The sequence below is a fragment of the Lepisosteus platostomus genome, chromosome 7, assembly GCF_059453375.1.
Source record: "Lepisosteus platostomus isolate fLepPlt1 chromosome 7, fLepPlt1.hap1, whole genome shotgun sequence".
In the NCBI taxonomy this organism is placed as follows: domain Eukaryota; kingdom Metazoa; phylum Chordata; class Actinopteri; order Semionotiformes; family Lepisosteidae; genus Lepisosteus; species Lepisosteus platostomus.
In genome coordinates, this window is record NC_142617.1 from 3762547 (window position 1) to 3775741 (window position 13195).

Below are 13195 nucleotides of genomic sequence, written 5' to 3' on the forward strand. Positions count from 1 at the left end.
TCGTATGATCTGGCCAATATGTATTTTTTGTGTTCTAGTTCTGACAAAGAATGCTGTGTGTTCAGGTATGCAACCTCTGTATGGTGTACAAAACTATTTTCATTGTACCTCTTTTATGTAACATGGGATTCAAGTGGAGCAAGATAAAAAAAATGGTTTTCAGATGTTGAATAGGACAGCAGAAGAATTATTCCTCGCGTAACCAGTGATCAGACTGCTGAAATCTGTTCTGATTACAATACCAGAACTACAGTTTCTGCACCAGCAGCAGTGTCAGAGCTCTTGCTGGCATTTAGTGAGGTGGATCTGGTGTAATCTATGACAAAGGAAAGACATGAGCCGTTTTATAGCGCGGAGAATCTCAAAGCAGTTTTTATGCAGTAGAGGACGCACTTCAACCACCATTGAAGTACAACACTTTCCTGGGTGATACTTGGGTATCCATTATGTGTCAGCTATGCACAGCAGATTGGGTGGAAAAGTGTGAAATTGCTTCACCAATCAAATTTATGCAGAAACTTAGGGAGGACAGTCTGTACAAGAACAGAGTGCCAATTTAACCACGCCTGCTCTTTCAAAAAGTGCTTGTTTTTTCAGGGAGGATCACAGTCGGTTCACCGACACTACTTATAGCAGCAACCTGATTTTCCCTGCAGGTCTTTCTGCAGCCTTGCTGTGCTTCTGAGTCCTGAGCAGGACAGGCCCGAAAGTGGTGGTAAAATGCTGCCTTCTGTGTGTGTTGACTTTCTTGTCCATGTTTCAGATTAATCTTTTAAGTGTGCTTTGTAAATCTGTCTGATGCCCGTTTCGTTAGAGTAATGTGTAGGCAGGGGCACAAATTAATTGTCCTCGCAAACCTCCAGAAGAAACCTAGGTTCTGAGTCTCATGATTGTCTTAAGGACTTGACAGGCTTTTTTTTTCCCCTACAAAGTGTGAGACGGCAAAACTTCAAGTGCAAATACTGGCCTGAGTTGCAGCTCATGTTTTATTCGCTTTAAAGGCTGAGCATGTAAAGGAATAGAGGGAGCTTTAGATGTGAGCTGGGTATGGTGGATTTTTCAGAGCCAGGATACATGGCAAAGGACAGAGCCAACGAGCTCTATAAATCCAGCTCCACTAAGAATAGAAGTTGCTCCTTATGAAAAGATCTTAATTTTCTTGCTCATCTAGATAATGTTTGAACTCTGAATAATAATGAGTGAAGGCTCCAGTCTCAAAGTGCATTTTAAATGTTCTTGTCTTCGCTGTTAAACTTTTTACAAGCTTTTATTTTATTGAAGGAATTGCGATGGAAGAACGAATGATTTTTCCTGAAGCCCTTCCATGAAGCTTTGGACAGCAGTAACAGGAAATCCCTTAATTGGTGAAGGCGACACTTAGAAAAATGACTTCACAAAAAAAAACATTAAACTTATTTTGAAACTTATTATTAATAACATAATGAAGAGTAAGCAGTCATACTTTGCTTGTAATTTATGCATTTGTGTTATGGAGTGATGCATAACCAATCCTGGCAGATCTGTTCCTGTCTGTGTGATTATTCACACCTTGAGCTGTGCTGCTGTGTCCTTTGGATAATTGGCTTGATGAATATAAAACATGTTTACAAGCCATGAAACTGAATAAATAATTGTACAAGGCCCTCTGAAAGCAAGATTAAAAAAAAAACAGAAAAGATGACAAACTTCCATCCAGCACTTCTTGTACACAGTGTTCCACTTGACCATGTTCCTTTGTCAATATTTCATTGAAACGAGTGATTTCCCCCAAAATGAGCCTTGATACTTTGAAATAAGGTTGAAAGTACTCAGAAATGGACTTTAAGCCGTTGGATTTAAGCAATAGACAAAAGCATAAAGGAGCCGCCCTTCTTAATAGGCTCAATGCAAGGGACCAGACAAATTGAGTGTTCTAAAGAATGTCATTCCTACTGGCTCTGACTGACAAAGGGCTGTGAACGCAGGGAAGATGAGCCCACTGAACAAAACGGGACTGTCTGGAGTGGTGGGTCACATGATTGATGACCCCCTGTTTTTCATTGCAAAGAACATCGTCTCTAGATCAAGTACACATTCTATGCATGTCATGGGCTATTTACCTTGCGTCGGTCTTTTACCGTCGGTGTCTTTTACAGCACTAGATAGGAATAGGCATGACGCAGAAGCCTCGTGGTCATTTTAAAGAAACTCTGGACAACTGAACACGGCACTGAAAAGATAAACGGGATGCGTGAGCAACAAAGGTCTCAGAAAGTTGGGTAAGTGACTTTTGCGAGCGCAGGTGGACTGTATGCCAAGCTGTGCCAGCACTCAATTGGTGGGTGCCAGCATTTAAAAATCAATGTGACATTTCATCTAGGGTGAAACACACCCATGAACAAAAGAGGACGATTTTCGTCACAGAAAGGTAAGAGGCGTTAGGCAGACAGGTTGCCAATGAGGAGGTGAGGTCACTTGCGCCTTTCAGCTGTGTGTACTGATGTGTTTTCATCGGGGAGCAGACTTGCGAGCAAGCTGAAAAGAGCAACCCCATTTCTGACTTAGCCTGGTTATTAAAGGTAACTTTTTACAAGTTGCCATGGAAGCGGCACTTAGTACCAGATTCTTCTCCTTCCAAGGACAGCCCAGCCTTTTTAAAGGATTTTGTCACTTGGCAAAAATCCACACACAAAATGGCAGACGGGGGACTTCCACTACCACCTCTAGAATCTAAAGGAGGTGAAAAACAGCAGCAGAGATTTTTCTTTTTTCTTCAAAAATCCGCACCCCACAGTCTCTCGTCCTTATTATTCAGCAGTACTGTTTGGTACATCCTGAATCTACTCGGAAAAACAACGTGGTCTTTTATCTGTACAGTACATGTGCAAATGTTTATAATTGTCTTCTCGTGTATGCCTGCAAAATACTGTTCCCTGGCTGAAAAGACTTTTCATTTGAAAGAAACTCTGCTTTAAATCTAGAAAAGTTGTACAAACACTGCTTTGGTTTTATTTCTGAAGATAGAATCATGTAAAACCAGAATGCTCAGAACTTGATCTTGTAATCTCCTGGTGTTCCAATCAAATTGGAGGCTAAATATGGATCTGAGGTATTGAAGACAGTTCAGTGCTATCTGTGATCATATTGCTGGCTCTTTTGAAACACAGACTTCTGAAAGCTTATATTATTTCATTGCAGATATAGGAAAATCTTTAGGGAAAGTTACTTTTACTTCATTTGCATCTAATGAGCTGGTGGTAGACATCTTGAATTGTGTGCCATGTTTGCACCATTCTTACCAGAGCTGCCCTTCCCTCTACAAACACAGGGATGTTCCTTAAGGCATTTGTTCAAAACTCGTCCACGTTCTTCAGAATTATTTTCTGTGAATCCACTGTAGTATAGCTGTGTTTGTATTTCAAGCAATTATGAATCTTCGATTTCTTTCATTCATGGCTACACATGTGGATAACTATCAGATTTGTGCTGTTTTCCAGACTCAGTTTTTAAAGTTGATTTCAAGTGTATGTAAAAATGATGCATTTAGAACGTCAAATCAAATCCTATACAGTACATCAGCGCTGTCAGTTATAGATATTTTCCATCAAGATTAGTTGCTGTTTTGATATTTTCAACCTATCTGGCCCATCAGGTTTTTCCAGGGTATATGCAATTACACAATATCCACATACACTGTTGTGATGTTGAAATACACTATCCTGAGCGTCTTGCTTCTAGAATAAATACAGAGCCTGCTTTCTCTGTATTAAAGATTAACATTATTGTGGGATTTTTTAGGTTTTCGTTTTAGTAGGAAATTTCCAGTTCCACCTACTGGTCCAACAGCACCGTTTACATCAGCAAACTGGAGTTCTGCTCCTGAGATGTGTCTAGATCAGGCTGGAACGTGGAGGAACTTCTGCGGAGAAGAATAGAGGATCATCTGAACACACCCTGAGCTTGTGTTTTACTTACTCGGGGGATTTAAATGGCATGTGAATAACAATCTTCTAAACCAGGAGGTGGCGATTAGGGATGAAAAGGTGAAAAAGATGTTTCCCATAATTCTAATCATTCGCAGACTTGTTTTTTTAAAAAAAGAGCATAAGCTAGGAAACCGGTCTCTCCTGTTTTCCAGTGAAACGATAAGATTTGCAACAGTCAGAACTTTTGCTGTGACTTGTCCGATTTGAGTGTCTGTCTTGTTCTCCTAAATAGTGATAAAAACCTGGCTTTTTGAATCCAGTGTTATTTTGTGGGTAAATTTCAGAATCATTCCTCAGACTCTCCAGGCTCTGATGTTATATTATGGGAGGTTTTCCTGACGTTCCAGGGGACACTCTACAGCAGTAAGCCTTCCTCAGCAGTAGAACTGTGACAGAGGAAGAGGAGGGTAGGCACCGGATGTAATGGGAACTCCCTTCGCTTATTTATCCTGTTGGAATTCTGTTGTAAGCATTCTTTCTTTGGATGTTCCTCACTCTTCTTTTTCTTTCCGTTCCGGCATAACCGCTAAAAGATGCATTTTCACAATGTTTCTCAAGGGGCGTTCAACTACAGCTAGTTAATAATTAATCTCTGCATTTATAGCTTAGTATTAAACTTTAATCTAAAGTATCTATAGCTACATTCGAAACCAGCCAGGCTGCTGGCTGCTTTTGCCTCTCATTAGAAAGAAGTAGTTCACATTCATTCGCCATTATTAAGGTTAAGAAGCCCAATGGGCCGATAATTATTTTACAAGTCTCGGCTTCTTTTAAAATATTTTTACAAATGCAAATGATTTTTTATGTTTGCGTCTGTTTAATTAAATGTAATAACTTTTACTACAAGCACACTTTGGGACTGCTTTTGAATCCCTTTAATCAGACAACTTTGTGTTGCAAAACACAGCACCAAAATAAACAACTTTAACCTTTTCTGTGCATTGGCATACTAATTACAAGCACTGTGCAATACCAGTAGTGGACTGAAGAACCTGTGATCATTCCCAAAGGTTCCTTCTTCAGCATCAATATCCACAGGTCTCTGGGATTTTCTTCTCATAAAGCAAGACCGATTGTTCGTGATACTTGTCCTGTTATTCCCTGTTTCTTTCCGGTTTCTCAGTCTTAATGAGAGACTGCTTCAGAGTTCTGTTCAAGGTCCTTTTGGAACTTGTTTTCAGCTCGTGAACAGCAATGTAATTGGTATACACCCTGTGCTAATTAATGAGTTTCAGGACTGCCCTCGCTCAGGTGTATGAGTTGAAATGCCAGTGTGACTCAAACAGAAAGAAAAAAGTTCTTTGGCTCGATAGTGTTACTCCCACCTGGGATAGTGCGCCATGGATTGATCACCCGTTAAGAGCCTTTTAAATGAAATAAGGAAGCAGATTTTTAATTAGCAAATCGTGAAGAGACTCCACAGAGCTCTAGGTGCTGAAGTTGTTGGGAAATAAGGCCCTGTAACAAAAAAAAGAAGAAAAAAGTCTAAACCAGCAGCCAAATCAGTTACAGGAGCTAATTAGCACCGGTGATTAAGGGCCCAGCTGGAACAAAAACCAACAGACACAGGGCCTGGTTGTGGAGGACAAGACAACCAAGTGGATTGTGGGAGCCAGTGGCGTTTTGACCAGTTCAGTGGTCTCTTGTGGCCACTACTGACTTCTAAGTAGTGCATTTCTCTATTTAGATCTTCAGCCTAAATGGGCTTTGTTGATAAAGAAAGAACAACAGATAGTTTTTTTTAATGATCTCACAGCATGCTGTTTCAGAGTAAGCTGTAAGGGAGATTTTCTTTCTCTATGCTGTACCTTCTCTCAGTATCAGTTAAGAGGTGTAGCAGTTCGGTTCTGGAATGCATTAGAAAGCATTTATGGGGTCATTTTATTCAAAAAGCCCTAAAGGCTTTTCTGCTGCACTGAACAATTTCTGTATTACCTTCACATAAAAAACCCCTGTGTTAACAGTAACTCTACTTCCAGAAATAAAAAACATAACAGAGATTTCTGAGAGGAGGTCGTTTGGCCTTCCAGTCTGTTTAGTCATTAGTAGCTGTAAGGGCCGAGGATATTATCAAACTATTTTGCGACAGAAGACAGTGTATCAGCTTTAGCAACATTACTGGGTAGCTTGTTTCATGCTCTCACATCTTTTTGTCCACAGAAATGCCAACTGTTCTCTGATTTGGATGCATTTCCATGTAGTTTCCACTCGCAACCTGTGGTTGGTGTTTCACTCTTTATATTAAAGAAGTCCATGGAGTTGACTTCGTCTGCCTTTGAAAAGCAAAATACTTTCTGGATTTCGAATCATCTGATGGGGTCCCCTCGTAGATTTCTCTGTTCAAGACTAAAAAACAAACACAGAAAAGCACTTGCTGTTAAATCGTGGGTAAAAATAAAACAGCTTGCTCCAGATCTTATGACACTTGCCAAGTGATGAGACTGTGATTTTGAGGGCTGGCATTAAACCTGTAGGGTGATATCACTGATCCTGCTCATTTGTTTGAATCATAGATTTGGTTTTCCCTAACAGAGCTACCTTTGATTTCATACATAGCAGGCAGATAGTTGAGGATGCAATTCTAGATGTGCTGGTTTTTCAGGGGAGAAATGTGAGAAATCTAACCCTGTACTCAGTAATAAGAAACTGTTTTTCAAAGGCTGCCTTACAGCCAGGCTGTCTGACAGCTTCAGCTATTCTGAAGCACTGCACTGATTAACCCAATCTAATTCAAAGCTATTTCTCCTATCGATCAGATAAGCACCAGCCTGGCCAAGGACAGACAATGCAATGGCTGCATTTGAACCCACCCAGCTCCTTTCCTGATGAAAGGCTGGTGGTGAGAATTAGTGTAGACTAGAGCTCAGTGCAGAATCTGCCCCTTCCAGTGCTCTGCGAACCGTATGCCTGCACGGGTCTGAGAACTGCGAGCGTTCTCTGAAACCCGAAGGAAAAAGACTCTGCTTCCCTGCCGGGTTTGCTGCCGAAACCAGCTGTGTTTTCCGTTTGCACTTGGCTCCGTGGCTCATGTGCCCTGGGATTGATTACGGAATTGGGGCCGGCACGCTCCTCCTGCCTTCAGGTGGGTTTCCTGTGGGTTCAACACGCCGGCCGGCCTCCTCCGAGGTTAATCGGCGTCTCCACACTGTCCGCACGTGTGTCCTGCAGTGGACTGGCATTCTGTCCAGGGAGCTGTCCCACTCTGTGCCCTTTGCTTCAGGGAAAAGCTCTGGGTTGCTGCGACCTTTATGAAGATGAAGTGGCTTTCTGTTAATGGATGGACGAATTAAATATTGATTTTTTTTTTGAAGATGCAGTTTCATCACTATAAATCAGAATTTTTCCAACTCTGTCCTGGATACCCTCCTTCCCACATCACCTCCAGGACAGATTTATACTTTTTTTCTGATAAAGTGCTTTTTATGCATTATTAGTTTGTCATACCCTGTGCTACACACACTGTCACAGCCTCAGCTAGGAGGTGGGCTTGAGTAGACTGGTGTCTACTACAGTAAGTGATGCTGAGCAGAGAGGGCAGTTGTTTAGAAACACCACTGTGAATTATTGCATGATTTATGTTGATGTGAGTCTGGTAATACTGTAAATCAATTGACAGATGAAATGCTTCATCAGACTAAGCTAGACATGCACATGATCTAAAATTCCCTGTTCATAACTCAAATTTATACTCTTTTGTTAACTGTAGTAGTTTTCTGTAAATTGTATTCTGAAGTCTGTTTCTTTTGTTACGTAACCCAATGTTACTCTGTTAACTAGGATAAAGGTGTCTGGCTTATTGTAAAACATTATTATTAATGTTGTGTATATTGGGAAGCTTTGATTTATTTGAGCTTCCCTTACTTCACCAAGCTCATGTCACTAGTGTGTTAACTGAGACAACTTCTGAAATAAATTCCGGAACACAAGATTTATGTAGGAAATGTTTCAGTGCAGATCTGGGTTTCTGTATTTCTTGTGGGAACAAATAACAGATGCACAACTCCTGGTGGTCCCTCCAGCCTTGCCTCTCAAGAAGAGCAGTTTTTTCTTCTTTTAAAGTCCTTCTTGGAAGCTGCTACTAAATTGTTGTTTGAAGTGTTAGGTAACTGGGGAAACATGATCAAAGCTGGCATATCTATGCAGAATGATAAATATACCTCACGATAAAATATTAAATGGATTACAATTCAAATATTTTAAATATTTAGGCTGTACAGTATAAGGCATCTACAGTTTGCAGCACTCAAATGAGTTCTTAAGTGCAGAAAAAGTTCTCTGGCAATTCCAAAAGAGAAGGGAAAGCTGTTTTATTTGCATAACTAGGGGGACAAAGATGGATTCCTGTTTTTATGACATTAAGTAACTGAGGGTGGAAATTGGTCTTTGTGTTGTACAGACCACAGGCTGTAGCTTCACGTCGTATATTCCCTGAATCACAGACATCAGCAGCTTGCTCTTAATCTTGAAGGAATCGGCCGTTTTGGAAGCCATGTGTTTGTGTCCTCCGTCCTCTGCTCCCTGTGGTGGCGAACTCGCTGCACACAGGAAAGCCTCCAGTGGCTGTGGGAATTCGGGGCACGTTAATGAGGGCAGTTCACGTTCCCTAAGAGCTTGTAGCCAGGTGTCTGGCTTGTATGGGCTTTTTTATGTTTGTAAGCATGGCTGGAGAATTCTTCTTCTTCAGGACACGCAGGACACAGACAGCAACCAGGCCATCAACACTGGACATCAGCCAAAAGGACATCAGCTGTACTGGAGGTATGGCATACAGTCTGACAGCACTGCCTTCAGCACAGAGACCTCTTTATATACCTGGGAACATCAAAGCAGAGATTTATTTTAGAGGCACGGCTGGGCTAAGAAGGTTGGTAGAATGAAATATATACAGTGCTCTGACTATTGAGGCTGACTTGAGGCCCACAGAGGTGTCTCATGGTGGAGATCCAGATCAGCCCCATTGCTTTTTGCTTTTCTGTCTTTGCTCTCAAACGTGCACACAAAAAAAAGCACTATGCTTGGAGCTGTGCTGTGTTCAGCAGGGTGATTTTATGAGTCGGATTAATGCGATTCCTAGTTGTCTTCACAGCGAGCGTGAGCTGAGAGGTCCAAAGGCCCGGGAACACAACCTCCCATATGGCACACCTCCCCACCACACCCGACAAGAGGACTTAGACCACTGGGTAGTTAGTAGCTAATTGATCCAAGGATGTCATTAGTCATTAGTCATTAGATTTCAGCATTCAGTTCTTGAGAGAAGCCAGAGTATCGTTTTCAACAGCTTGGCTTGGTAGCTTGTTTCTTACCCCTGATAAAGTGCTGGGTGAAGAAGTGCTGTGAAATAAATTGCCATTCCATGCCTTGAATGTAAAATAAGTCCAAAATGCCAAATATACTGGAGATGCTTCTTTTATATGTCATTAAAGTTATATTTGAAATAGCAGTGCTTGACAGGAGACCAGTAAATGTGTCTCATAGCAATATGGAACTCCCTTCCTGTTTATTGTGAGATAAACAAAAACTGTACCTACTGGCCATGATTCTGGAATGCAGAGCTATCAGAAAAGGCATTTAATTCTTTCTTACATCTATGTAATCAAGGCAACCAGCCATTGACAGCTGTAAAATGTGGCCTTATTAGGGGGCATGTGCACTGTAGATTTACCTTGGTAAATGAAACAGATATAGTGTGGCTGTTATAATACAAACTGTTCAATGATTATACATGATTGTATAGCTATAGATGGATATAATATATGCCGTAGGTAGAGACACTGATACAGAATCGTTATAGGTCTGTATGGTGATATAAGTATGTCATCTCTCAAGATGCCTGCTTAACACAATGTATTTCTTAATTGGCTTTTCTTGACCTTTGCAGTTTAAATCACCGTCTTTATCATGCCAATCATCTGTTCACGACTAAAGATGGTTCCTGCAGTGACATTCAGGGGTTAAGGACCGAGAAATAAAGTTCGCACAAGCAAGATGAAGACATCCAGTCACGGCATGTTAACCAGATGCGAAGTGTTTTGAGAATGACCTCTATCTAAAACAGAAATTTCAATTGCAAAAAAAAAAAAAGGAAAGAACATTTGTCCTAAAACGTTATGTTCTAATCTAAGCTATACCCATAAGGCAGTATGGGTTGCTGACTGTTCTGAAGAAAAAGGCTGTTTAGGCAGGTTTTGTAAAAGTAATATATATATAAAGCAATTTAAATGGTTTAAAATGGTACATCTGGGAGCAATAATTAAACTGAGGTCTCCTTGCAAGACCAAGTCTTTTTTCCATTCTATAACACAAATGACCTTCTTTCTTGAAGAGTGCCAGTGACCACTCTTGATGAATGCTAATAGCAAGCACATCTACTTGTTCAGTTCAAATATTAATGAAGACAATTATGTTCTTGCCAAAGATGTGGGCAAAGGGGGAAACTGAATGACATGTGTTTCCAGCTCGGGCGTGCCACATGACTGGAATCTCATTCATCGCACTGAGAGGCAGGTACTCTGCTGCAGCCCCTGCCTCCTGCATTGAGATGTCTGCTGAGCTGACAGCAGTCTGAAACCTGAAAGCCTCTTGTTGCTCTGCCAACAGCAAACATCTCGGTGTGAAAAGCAGGTGCTAAATAAATATCAGCTGCTGTTCGGTCACCCCCAATATGCTCAAAAAAAAAAAAATCGTTTACTGTGAAATTGTTGCAGGCCCTGAAGATTTAGTCTTTAGTTTATTGTGCCTTAGAGGAAACTGAGATAACCTACTGTAGCTACAAAGGGTTAATGGGTTTTAGTCACTTTGATAGTCTTGAGGACACTTAGTTGATGAACCGGTGCCCAATGGCCCGTTTAATAGATTAATCTGTAAAGGTCGATTGACTTTCTAACAACCACGTGTACGTTTTCGTGTCTATTTGTTGGATCTCTCTTTGATTAAGTATTCCAACAGCCTGAGATGCATATTAATAATACAGTTCAATTTCCTCAGCTCCTTCAGCGAGACAGTACGATCACTAAATCTACATGTGCAGGTTTCAGAAATTAAGGATCTTTGACCAAGACCGATTTAGTCTTAAATAGTTTAGAAAACATGAAAAGGGCTTTGAAAAGAAGTTATTTTTCTCTCCAAGAGGAAAATCGGGTTTTTTCCAGTGGAAGAGGCGCAGTCCTTGTCTTCTTCACAAATGATCCTCCATAAAATGTCACTATCTGCAAGATAAAAGGTGGAGTACAGCACGACAGTGCACTTCATCTGCTTCTAAACACGGTGACATTTCGGAAGATTTGGAAAGCCTGGTGTTCAACAGAAATTTAAAGGGCACCCTTATCATTCCTCATCTTTAACTTCCAAAACCCTTTTCTCTTAAATCCAGAAAGTATTCTTTCTGTTTTGGGGGGACATTGAATCACATGGCAGGGGGGTGGAGGGGACTGTTGGAGAAGGTTACTTGCGGCAAAATCAGTCCAAACGCTTCAGCACAATTCAGCTTTTTATACAAAGTGACGCCGCACAACGGGCTCAAGGTGAGACAGAAGTGGATTGTACAGAATGGGCTACATGGGCAGCAAAAGCCGCCTTCAGTTTGTGGATTCCCTTATCCCACTGGCAGGGCCTGTGTAGGGATTGTGACTGGCAGTGTGTCGGTGTGTGGTGTCTTCCTGATGAGAGCGCTGGAGCCCTGCTCTCTCGGTGCAGCTGGAGCTCCGTCCTGCCGGCACTGTGTAAACGGAGCTCCTGGCCCAGCTTGGCACGGTCAAGTGTGGAGGTGCGTGATGAACTCCTGCTGCTGGAGAAGTCTGGACATGTCGCAGTCTTCCCCGGGAAGAAACCCCAGAGCTAGTGTCAGGGCACTGCCGTACAGGACCTGCCAGTTTAACAGGAAAGACATTACAAACACACCTGCAAGCTGCTTAGAGCTTCCCAGCTATTGTGTCAAACATCTCCTTCTCGTGAGTTCTCCAAAAAAAATGTTTGGGTTTTATACTAAGTATTATAATTAGAGATGGAGCCACTGATGCTGTTCCCGTTGGTAAGGGCCAGTGCAGGGGAGGTGCTTGCGTGCGATCTCAGGGGGCCTCACTGCGCTGAGAAGAGCTTTGATCATAAACTCACTCGGGTGAGGCGTGCAGAAGCAGGTGACCCCTCTTGTGCGCGCAGTCTCCCCTCGTCAGATTGCCTGGAAGGAAGGGGCTCGTACCTTCTGGACCCGTCGCGGTGACGCAGCTCTCGTTTAAGATGGATTTCTGGGGAGGTGCTGTTGTCGTTTTTTTCTTCTTCTGCTCTTGTCTGGCGACCGCAGTAGAGCAGCCAGGTGAAATTGTGAATGCTGTGAATGGTACTCAGGACTGCTGTGAAGGGGTGCAAATTGTGTAAAAGGCCCGTTTGAATGGTATTATTCATTCTCTCATTGCTCCACTACTGTGTGACCTCATAATTCACGTGCATTCATTAGGAACACGGTTATTATTTAGAAAATCTCATTGTACATCACTGGGAACGTCGTTCATCTTCCATTTTCTTTTATTCCCTGAAATAGTTGCTCGAGTCATGAAAAGACCATTCATTGTTCATAGTATAGAGCACTATATACACCCTATATATATATATACCACTATATATATCATACCATATATATAAATACCATCATTACAGCTGCAAAGGAAAAAGTAAAGGTTAATTCCACGCTGAAACAATGTTTCTGTTTCTGTTTATGAGCCTTCTTCTGGTGTGACAAAGGCTCACAAGTTTCCCCACTGAAATGATCATTGCTGATATATAATTGCTTTCAATGCATTTTATTTACCCGTGAAAATAGTACCTGCATACTTAGCAAATGAGAGTTTCCAAGGATCTGTATCAAAATTGACCTTTACAAAAAGGGAGGTAGAGAGTTTTTTTTTATTCTCGCAGTAAAAGTAACTCGTGTATAGGCCTGTTCTGCGCGTCGAGCACATAAATAAAGCTAGTACACAGGTGACGGGCGCCTGGGGAACAGCACGGGCGGTTGTTACTCGCAGGACAGGGTGGAAGAGGCGGGGTGCGATCCGTCACAGGCAGAATGACACCACACGCGTTAGCGTCTCCGGAAAGAAGTTTTGACCAAGGCTGCCCCCTAGTGTGTCTTGTCCGTCCTTACGCTCGGATTTGTTTTCCCTCCTTGTCTCGCTTTCGTGTGTCCTTACTTGACTCCCGTGAACCAGGGGCGGTGTAGATCCTGCGCCTGATATATCCTG